Raw genomic sequence first — 12,283 nt, 5'->3', positions numbered from 1 at the left:
GACCCGACCCCCTCGTAGTGATTTAGTTATCCCGTCATCGACGCCTCGTCGGGTCGTATTGTTACTTCCTGTCCGGAGAAAGAACGAGACGATTTGAAGGAAAAGAAAAGAAAAAAACAACAAAAATAGGGGGAAATAAATACATACGAGAAAAGTGTGGCCGGAAGTGTCGGATCAGAAAGTACCGCCGCGGGTCGTCTCCGCTGAATGAACCTCTGCCGGTTCGGGATCGTCTCGGGGCGAGATATTATGAACAGGTGAGTACCGTGAATGTTTCGCTGACCGTTGTTCGAAATCCTCTTTTCTTTTTTTGGCTGGGAAATATATAAAGGGATTCTGGGAAAATATTGTGATATTGGTGGAAAATGAAATTGCTTGTTAATCGTACGTCGTTTGAATTGCTGTTTGTAGTTTTAACACGAGAACTAACGACGAGAAAGGTATATTTGTTTCTATGGGATTGATAAACATGACAAATTTTTGAAAATACTCAAAATTATGTATAATCTCGTTATTTTTATATTGGAATGAAAGTTTTGAAAACTCTGAAAAAATGCATTGTTGGCACATTTCTATTATTGTTGTACGAATTTGTTAACCAGTCATTTTTTCACTGTTTTGGTAGTTTAATATTTATTTATGGTTGATATATTTGTTTTAACGTTTTGGATTTAAACGCGTTTGTTTCATTAGTTTTGTTCGTTGTTTAAATATATCTAGGTATATCAGTAGACATTTAATTCCACTTTGAAGTTCTCGTTTAATTAGATGAAATTCGATGTTAAAATTCTATTTTTAGTATGTCGTAAAGGGAACTCTAATTTAAAAACTCAAATTTTGATGAAATTTCAGTTTGTTCTTTTTGTATTTCATTTTCAAGTTACATATACGGAAAGGATGTACAGAAGTCATTTTTAGTTATTTTAATTAATTGAGATTACTTTAAGATTATGTAACTTAATAACTAAATAGTAAAAACAACGTTAACCTACGAAAAGCATCATCCAATTGATAGTTCTCCATTATAAAGGGAATTAATAAAGGGGTAGAATAGTGAAGAACACTGAAACATATTCAAATATAGGGCAATCTATATTTCAATCCTAAAGTTGGATGAAAATAATATTCAATTAAGTATTTTGAAAACTAACGGAACTAAGTCTCATCATAGATGGCTAAAATGATTAATAATTAAAGAATGGTGATAACACAGACTTTTTTAAGTTTAACAATATTCGTTACATTAACAATAATAAGAATTCCAATAGAGAGAAGTTAATTATCTGTTGCCCTCGATGCAGAAAAACTTGACAAAATAAACGATAGAAGTTACTTACGACTAAACTGCGAATCTCTATAAAATATTATATTATTTTCGAATAATTTACAGAACTAATTGTTAAACAGCAGTTTATTTCTCTCTTGAAGGATTTTATAAAGTTGAGAATAGACCGAAATGTTTCTGTAGTTTTCGAAAAACAATTTATCTAATTGAATCCCATATGAAACCAAAAAGACTAATTGTAAAACGACACTCGATATAGAAAATGAAAAATTGACTACATACAGTATCATTATAATTAATTAGAATAATTGTTTTAATAAATATAATGGTTCTGCAAATGTTTCTTGTTAATATCGTAGGGCTGCAGGTTGATCTGAGTGAAGTTCTTTATTTTTTAGTAATCATTACAGAAGGAAGATTAATTATTTTTGTATGGAAGGAAGATTAATTATTTATTACGTTTTTCTCAACCACTTGTAGTATAGATTTATTCGTAACTTGAGAAATTTTATTTTAAACAACCTGTTGATTATCTCTGAGAGTATTTCAAATTTGAACCTATTTTCTTACGTTGAGTTACAAATAACAAATAGCTTAAATAACGATAATAACAAAAATCTTTAAACTGAATAACGAAGACTAAATTTAATAATAATTAAGAACGTGTGATAAATCAGTGATAGTTTTAGTATCTTGGATTGATATAAATTTAACGAAGAAAAATGGAAGTTATTCATGACTCAACTTCAGATTTTGGAGTATTCATATTTTTATGTATTCATATATACTATAAATTGAAATGAAAGCAAAGAAGAAATCAATCGTTTAAACTAAAAATTTTGCTAATCTACCAGTTTAATGTTTGAATCGAGCATTCTTTTGATACACGACCATTAATCTTCCTATTACACAACATTGATAATTATTACTGAAATGATAAGTGAAAATAAAAATACTAGTTGTAAAATGATAATTTTACATTTGAAAATGGCTACGTGCCAACGATGTATCTTCATGTCATGTTTCGATTAACAAAAAATCACAATTCCTTAAAGATCGACCTAATAAATAAAAAATTATATGTTGATACATCAATGTTAATATTTTTTAAAGACAAGATAATATCAATGATTCTACTTTATAGTTCGATTTACTCTCACTTACATTCGCAATTATTTTATAGTAAAAAATTACTTTGTTATTATACGAGGGTGGTCGATGTTCTTTTCAAGTGTTGTAAATGTGTACAATAGGGCGCAGCAGATAAAACGATTTCGTCGTCAAATCAGCTTACAGCGTACGCTAATAAGCCTAGTATGATTTCGACCGGAAATGGATCATACCGGCCGTTCGTGACACGTACGAACGCTCATGATGGATGTAATCGTGTTTAAAGTAGTACTTTTTGGTACTTGTTCGCTCTGTTGTTGCATACTGCGCACGAGCAACATTTATCTATTAATCTTCGAACATTGTTACGCATATTTTCTATGTTCAGTTTTATCTTAATTGTTCATCGTAAATAACAATCGAGTATAAACGAATTTATGAGTCACCGAATACACCACAAAAAATAGGCTTATGTTTTCTTCCATCATAAACGGTTCAGTTATTATCTGCAAAAGTCATTTACTCGATATAAATATTTTTTGTTTAATGTAGAACGGTATTAATTACTAAACTGAGGCTTTTTATGTGAAAACGACATGTTATACAGTAATTCGTATAGATAAGAGTAAGTGTAGAAATTTATTTATTTTCTTATTCTTTCTAACAACGAATGCAGGATCATTTTGACCCGTCTATTGCGACTGTCCGTTGTCGAGAAATCGGATCCTATCAGACCAACATAAACAATCACTTTTAATTCCTAAATATCATTTGAGAGAAGCATTTCGAAGAATTAGTACATTCAAAACAAAATATAAAACCTTGTCCTAGAGTAAATATATATATATATATCGAAACTTTTACTATTAAATGAAAATGGGCTGCTCGAGCGTCCGCCGTTGAAGGGTCAAGCATTTTATTACGTTTAGAATAAAATAGATATATCGTTGCATCTAATGAAAATTTTGTCTTTTATTGTATTTCACAGAGCCCTATAGACTGTAAATGCATAAAATCCGCAGTCTATTAACTCATTAAGTCCAAAGCAGTGAAATAAAGCAACTTTTACACGTATAATTATTTATTACTTATAAAATGTATAAGACAGACTATAAATGCTATCAACAAATGTTTCGATCGATACTTTTTATGTAACAAAATAGCTACGTTTATGCAACGTTGGACAATTGTTTATTGAAAAATGTAGATAAAATGACTTATATATTATTTTGCCGAAATATAAAAAATGCATTATAATACTAGACATCACATTCTAGAGACCCATTACACGAGACAGATAAACCAAAAAATTTGAATTTCTTCAAATTTCAAAATGTCATAGGACCTAAATAAACGAAGAAATGGTAATGAAAAAAAAAATATAAGCAAATCTTTGAAATCTTCTTTCGTAATTGCAACATGAAAAACAGAATACAATAATCTAAATTCCCTAAAAAAAATTGCGAGTGAAATGTTGGGTTAACGAAATATTGGGTCCTAATGGGTTAAAATTATTTTTGTTTAATCACTTCGCAACGAATAACCAGCAGCACGTGGGTCCATTCCGGTTTCTTCGAAAATTATTTACAATTGTTTTCCGTCTAACGTCGATTTGACTTTCGTATCGCGGTGTACAGCGACAAACAACAAATTTTTGTTTGCCTTTCTGGGAAAAATTAATGTGTTTTATGATCGGTAAATTTATCGCTTAACCTGCATCGGCCATTCGAGATTTTCAGTTCCCTGGTGTCGTTCATACCAGTATGTGTACATATACCGGTGTATGTATTCGCATCGTCTTTCTTTTCACGTGTTGTGATTACATTGTTATTTTTTCTTTGGATAAAACATCGATCCATTCTGTTAGATAAAAGGTATTATGAACGAGTATGATTTTGTAAATATGTTAGAGATATACAGTCGTTTTAAAAGTAAGTTAATGCTTTTTTTGACGTATTTGAAATTACCGAAAATGATGGACGTTGTGTTGCTGAGACAAAACGTTTTTACGTTTCTTTTGTCATTTACTACCTAGAGATTCACTAGCTGGTTCAGCATTCGCTTTAGCAGCATCTTTACGAAATCATATATTAAATACGGTTGGTCGTTAATATAGTTTTCGAGGCGACTGTAAATGTTACCATCCCACATTAAAGAATGTCGTAAATAACTAAACATTCATTTTGGAATTATAAAATGTCGATTTAAATTCTATTGAAAATTTTTGAAATTATTTGGAGTACGTTTGAAAAACGAAGAAGTTTCAAAATGTTCATTGATTATTTGAAGTAATTCGTTAAAAGCGGCGGAGCAATCGTTCCGAAGAAATCAACAAACTTTAGATGTTTATGCCAAAAAGAATGTAGACAGTAATAATTTGTGCGAAAAGATATGCTGCAAAATTATCTTTCAATAATTTTAAAATTATAAGAGTTACTTTTTCTAATATTTTAAAAGAGATAAAACTATTGTCCGCATCCTTTGGTTACGTACAGTCTCCTCTATGCAGTAGGTACTTCCTTTTGCATCAATGGGAAACGAATGAAAAGAGTTTATCCAGAAACGTTCACTACAGTTGCTAAAAATCAACCATTTAATGTTAATATTGATCATCTCTGATCTTCAGTTTTTAATCCTTTAACGGTGAAATTTTGTATTGAAAATGTGTAACCATTTGATTCCTTTATTCTAATAAAGGAAATATATTTTTCAATTTTTACTAAAATTTCCATTTTTATAGCAAAAAGTATTTTAATTGTTTACAAGTTTACATGATATGTATAATCGTCAAAGACCGGTAAAGGGTGAATATCGAAGATGCCTGACGATCGATCATTGAAAGGTAACTTTCTTTTCGCTTTTTCTTCCATTTAAACCACGGTCAAATTTCAACCTCATTTTGCCTCAAGTTAGCAGGAATACACACTAACGTACACTTTGTCGTTTTCTGTAGGCATTTTCATAGACGTACCATTAAGATTGTATCAATTGTATAGAAACGTAACTTCACGAAAAAATGATTACTTCGAATTTTTCACAAGAAATTACTACTTCGATGTCGTTGTTTGTACGTCACGCATACATTTCCCAGAAAAACTTCCCGAAACCGATAACATCGCGTTATTATTACATTACATGGTAACGACAAGAAAAAGATACGAAATCAGGTAGCAAATGTCTCTTTAATAACATTAACAATGTCGACAACGATAACTTCTGGTGGAGAATTATCTAAAGAAAACGATCCACGTTTTGTTTCACAATTTTTCGATGCAGTGTTCGATCTAGAAACAAACTCGAAGAATATATTCAAGAATTGCTATGACGTAGCCACGACGAAGTAATGTAGCACGTAGATCTAGCGCAGCGACTTTGTGATTTACAATACCACTAACCGACTCTTGTTTGTCCTTAAATCCATTCACGGAATGATTTATAACTGGCATACCACTGATCTATTTAAAATTTTCTTGCGAATCCGGATTCTATTGTGAGCAATCGGTGAAAGATACAAATGAACTGAAATCAAATAAAATACAGGAAAAAACACGGAACGTTTAATTATCTCGATCGAAACATAGAATTTAATTTTTGTTGTCTAATTAAATGTCTGAAATAAAATTAATTATTCTAATTAGACTGCAGATGTTTATGCAGATTGACATTTTTGTGGATTAGTTTCTCACAAAATGAAAGTAAACAAAGTTGTATTAGTTTTACGAATTATTTGACTAAAGAAAAAAGAAGATAAGTAATGTCTGTATTAAATTTCATTACAGGCTTTATCTTACTGTGTTTTCAAAATCGTCAGTGGAATCTGGTATAATTGCATGTAATCTGTGAAAAGTAAAAAAAACGAAGTGATGACGCTTTATGATTTCTCACTTTTTTATTCTTTTCTATGACATTGATTTTATTCGTGGTTTTTACCTTATACGGGCATTAAGGTTCGAAAAGCTATTCAATTTTCGTTATTCAACATTTTAATAATCATGAAATGTAGGCGCAAGAGGTGTTCAAGTAATCCTCAAAATTTCTTTGCATAATATGGAAAAATAGATTTATCGTATAAAAACAGGTTCAGCCTGTATCAGCCTGAAATAATGTTGAGAAATAGAGATACTCAAAAAGATGTTATTTTACGATAGTTGTTCAAATTTAATCCGTTGACTGCCATGGTATTGTTGCCCCCGTTCGGTTATATAAAAAAAAAATTTCATTTCTAAACAGTAACATTCACGATCTTACGAATATTGATTAATAGACTAACCATTCAAACAATAAATGTACAAGGCAACTCAGAAATATTTACACTTTTAACAGCAGACACAAAAGTAGATGTATTTTGCCACGATGTTGTCCTAGTGATAAAAAGTTTTGACGCAACCTTATTAGTCATCGTACATTTCGCTGATATTTATTAATAGGTACACTGCGGTTAGGAACGACCCATTATGTCACAATTGTCAAGACTGTAATATCCGGTTAGATATTTTGTTGATACCCATTAATAATCACTTTACAGTTAAAAAAACGTGCATATCATAATTGCCAAGGCTGTAATCCTTGATCATATTGGGTGTAGCAATAATTAATCAACTATGTTCTTTTTTTTCAATTATGCTCCGATATACATATGCTAAACTGACAATATTTTCCTAACCTATTCATCGATTAACAATGATACAAGGTGTTGAGAAATCGTTATGTGTATATGAATGAAACAGCAGAAATTCTTGATTTCCATAGAAATGAGTACTGATTTCTTCAAGAGATTGTGAACTACTGATTGGTATACCTAATACATACACAGTAGAGGGGGTCGTAAGTCAGGTATAGAGACCGAAATATTTATAGAAATCTAATAGAAGTGGATCACTGATCCGTACATCTAATATATTAATTTACAAAGCACCCCATTTTTTAACAATATACCGTTATTCAAAGGATTGAAACATCCACCTTGGATGAGTCAATGTCATAGTCATGTTTGATAATCTTTTTTAAGAAGATAATTAAATTAATGGAAAAGCCTTTTATTGTACAACTTTCGACGGAAAAGGTCTTATTTTTTACTTGTTTTTTTCTTACAAAATGGCGATGCTAGAACCGAGATACGCAAACATCTTTTCGAGCGACGTCCTTCACGATGTTCGATCTCATGGCTACATCGTCTGATATAGAATAAAAAGCCAAGCATTTTAAGTGCCTACATGCCAAAAACTAAAGAAATATTAGGTGTACCTATCCCAGACTTACAAAGCCAAATTTTGTCCAATGCCTGTTATAAAGTTATGGCTACAAGTTTGATGTAAGACTTGCTATAAACAACTTGCGCGCACATTGACAGCAACATAGGCTGCAAATTGACTTGCGCAAACCTTGTTCCGGTTTTACCCTCAATTTAACATAGGTCACGTTGCAAGACGTTCTGCTAATTTGCTTTACCATTTTGTTAGCTGCTGGCGTTGCTTGCAGAATCCAAGTCAAATGCGGAAACAGATGGCTATGGTTTTTTAGATAACTTTTGTCATTTACTGCTGGTAATTTGCTCGAAACTTGCACACAACTAGTTATCAAGGAATAAATAAAGATTCACCAGTAACATAAATAATTCATTTATTAACGATAAAACTAAATGAAATATTTAAAGACACTGAACCGGGAAACGCAATCTTTGACTTCGCAAGTGAATTAAATTTGCTGAATTTAAATAATAAATTATTTAATAGTGGAGGTAGCATGCATATTGAACGTGGTTATTTCAAACACGATATAGATAGATGACGATGCTTTAGGGAACAATGCAGGAAAACTTGTTCTATACATGTATTTGAAAATACCATTTTCGAAAGCTCACACCTAAACATATCATACACCGTATATTACTTTAATATTGAAAATATTTAAATACATATTGCTTAATTATCAATACAAACAACATTGTTTTTCGTTTTGAAAGTAATTACGATATCATAATATGTTGATGGGTCGATACTCACCCAATTCAATACGAGTACTTTCTTTCGATACCTACTTGGTATCGCAACCGTACATATCGATACCAAAAGTATCGAAACAAAAGTATCTATTTAGTAATGTACTCGTATTTACTTGTATCGATTCATCCCCAGATACAAAGGACCGAAGTATTTATAGAAATCAGGAAGCCCTGTGACGCAACGGTTCTCCAAGATTGTTCGGTTTCGCCGAAACGGACACGTATACATATATCCGAGTTCCATTCAGCTTCCACCCACGCGCCAGTGCAACCGTGGACTACGTGACGCGTGATCCGCAACATTTTTACGCCGCTCTCGTCGGTTGATTGTCCCCCCAAGCACGTTGGTGACGTCAGTAACTCTCGATGACTCACTCTAGCGTACAAGCCGACTCACGTATACATATACAGTGGGTGTCAAAAGTATTCGTGCACTCTTTAACGCGGAACAACTTTTTTAAAATTAGTCCAAATGACTTGAGTTCTTTTGTCAAGTTAAAGACATTAGTTTACTAAATAATGTGTAACAAAAATTTGAAAAAGTTGCAATTGGTTGGAATCGCGAAGATAACAGTAAATGTTGTTTTTTACAACTTTTTAATCTGAAGCTATAATGAAAATTTAATAAATACATATCGAAGATATATGTTAGTTATACATATACATGTTGAAAATTTCATCAGAATCGGTTAACGTTGCTACGAGATACAAACGATGAAAAATGCTGAAAATCGCAAGTTTTTCGCGACTTTGGACTTACAATTGTAGTATATCTAAAGAATTTTACATCTTTCGATGCCTGTTACTCGTTTCTGTATTTATCGATTTCAATGAGAGTTTCAGTATGTACATATGTAACTAACATAAATCTTCGATACGTATTTATTAAATTTTCATTATAGCCTCAGATTAAATAGTTGTGACAAATGACCTTTACTAGTTTCTTCGCGATTCCAACTAATTGCAACTTTTTCAATTTTTTTTTACACATCATTTAAAAAACTAATGTCTCTAATTTCACAAAAGAACTCAAGTCATTTGGTCCAATTTGAAAAAAGTTACTCCGTTTTAAAGGGTGTACGAATACTTTTGACACCCACTGTACGTATGTATATTACACTGTACACACTATACCGAGTCGCCGTATAATCATGAACGCGAATAATTCCCATTACTTTCACGCGCATGTATTTGCACGATCACGCACGTACTTACGTACACGCGTGAAACCGAAACATGATCCACACTCTCTCGCGTTCGTTCCTCTCTCTTTCGATTGCTCTATTAAGACGGAAAGTTTGCTCGTTTGAAGGCTCGAAAGGAGCTAACTAATATGGATATAGTTCGGTATGACCCACACAACGAAATTTCGAGGGGTTGGAGGGGAGGACGAGAGAACCCTAAATATAAAATATTAGAGGAATAGAGAACCCTAAATATAAAATATTAGAGGAATAGAGAACCCTAAATATGTATATAAAGTTTTAGCTGCGGGTCTTAATTAGTTTCTGAAATACTAATCAACTCAGATCAGTATAATGCTTTGTACACTATTCGTTTTTATTTTTAAATAGCTCTAACCAACTTAGATCAGTATAATACTTTGAAAGTAAAGAACACAAAACACACGAGTAATAGTATTTATTTGGGCTTTATACGTACTTTGTATTGCCTGCGAGCAGTGAAGACCGCTCGGTTGCTGACACGCTATGCATACATATACAGACTCTTTTCGATTATTGTCCTGAACTCGGATTGGCGCCGAGACAATAATCTTGTAGGGGGAAATGCTTCAGACCCTTGTAAATTCGTTTTCTGCACTAAACAACTCCCCCCCCCCCCCCCCCCCGCCACGACCAGTAGGGGAATGGTGGGCATAACGCTTGGACAATAATTGTGTAGAACAAGCCAGACGATAATCGAGAGGAATCTGTACATACGTAATGTATAGATTTTGTAATGTATAGACAGAATTCAATCTATTGTACACAACATTTTTCTTAATATCTCAGAAACTAATCAAGTCCAGCAGCTAAAAATTTTATATTTAGGATTCTCTACCCCTCCTCCCATTTCCCTCAAAATTTCGTTTCAGTATGATGCGTGGGTCATACTTTACTGAGTCTGGTGGGGCTTTAACTTCCAGACCTTTAAATTATTATTTGAAAACTATGAGGATGATATACGTGTTGTATCTTGTTATTTTGAAGTTGAAAATATCGGTATTAAACAGACCTGTATTTTTCTTTTTTCGTTTATTGTTGGAGGAAATATTTGAATTTCTCAACTGAAAACGTGACGATCTACTTCGCATCATGGAAACTACAGATCCTTGCTGACAAAAGTTACATATTAACCGGCGACAGAATTTGACGCACTTTTAAAATGAGTATTCAAATTGATGTATCAGTAAATGAACATTATATGTATATTAAAACGAGTACATTAAATTATTGAAATATGCAAATGATTAAATAGTGACTTTTTTTTCAATTCCTTGTTTTATATTTACATACTTTTCCCGCCGTACCGTGGTAAATAACTTTTATTTTTCGATATATTATCAGCTCTACATCGGTTCAATAACTGTTCTTTTTCGATTTTACCTCGGTTCCAAAACGGTTCTGAACTCGTGTCGACTTTGTAATTACTGAAAACTTTGGATATTACTGTGGCAGATTATGTATAAGTTCATAACTTTATAATATGTCATTTTCCAACAAGGAATTCGATTCTTGTTTACAGCGTGCAACCTAAGTGGATTTAACCCCCCGTCAACAGACACTGAGTATCTATGACTAGGAGTTGAAACGTTTCCGAAAATAACTGTTTCAACTTGTTATACAGGGTGTCACGTGGTACAGCCAGTAGGGGATGATTCCATCTGAAAAAATAAGTCGAAACATTACAATAAAGTTTTTTCATCCTAGGCTTAGTTTTCGAGAAAATAGAATTTGAAGATTCATCTGTAAACTCTAAATGTGGATTCATCATGGCAGTAAGTAGAAATGGAATGTAGTGAATAGACGCGTTAGTCGAGTCCTATTCAATTGCACGCGTATTCAGTAGATTTTCAATGTCGATTTTCTCGCAAACGAAGTCTCAAATGAAAAATTTTTATTCTTTATTTTCGATTTATTTTTTCACGTAGAATTACCCTCTATCCGGCCTTACAATCAGTTACACGACACTCTGTATATCAGTTCTGACTGAAACAGTTATAAGAACGGAAATAATGTTATAATTGTTATGGATATAACGGTTCAGGCTTATATCGGTTTCGGTCCTTCAGAACGGATTTTATATCGATTCTATATCAGTTCTATAACTGTTATTATTCGGTTCTAAAACGGTTTTGGAATCGTTAGATTAGCTTACAACTTAGCAATTTTACAACTTACGATGGTTTCCAGTTTGAGATTTATAATTCACATAAAATCGTTCCTCAAGTTTCGTGACACCGATTAAAAGAGAAGAAAGAATTCTAACTTTTATTCCTGTCTTTCTTTTCTGAAATACTTATAAAATGTCATTTTGGATGAAAATCTACAATCTAGTCATGATACAAATAAAGCAATTGGTGGGTAACGCAGATCTTTTGCATTCACTCAATATTTTTCAAAAGCAATGTGTATATGTATTAATGAAATCCTTTTGTATCACTGTTTACTATTACAGAATTCATTAAGCTCGGTTGAGGTAATCCTCGCAGAGCGAATGCTTGAAGCGACCGTACAAATGGCGCTAAATACTTAGTCCGCCTGTACCCTTACATATGTTTGTCCCTCAAAAGTCTCAAAACATAAAATAAAACAGCAATTTTTTTGTAGTATACAGATGATTTCTATAATGAATTTCAAACGTCTTTTTCAAAATGGCGGGAAGAG

This window comes from Dufourea novaeangliae, unplaced genomic scaffold (assembly GCF_001272555.1).
Source record: "Dufourea novaeangliae isolate 0120121106 unplaced genomic scaffold, ASM127255v1 scaffold78, whole genome shotgun sequence".
Taxonomy (NCBI): Eukaryota; Metazoa; Arthropoda; class Insecta; order Hymenoptera; family Halictidae; genus Dufourea; species Dufourea novaeangliae.
Note: the sequence above shows the minus strand (reverse complement) of the source record.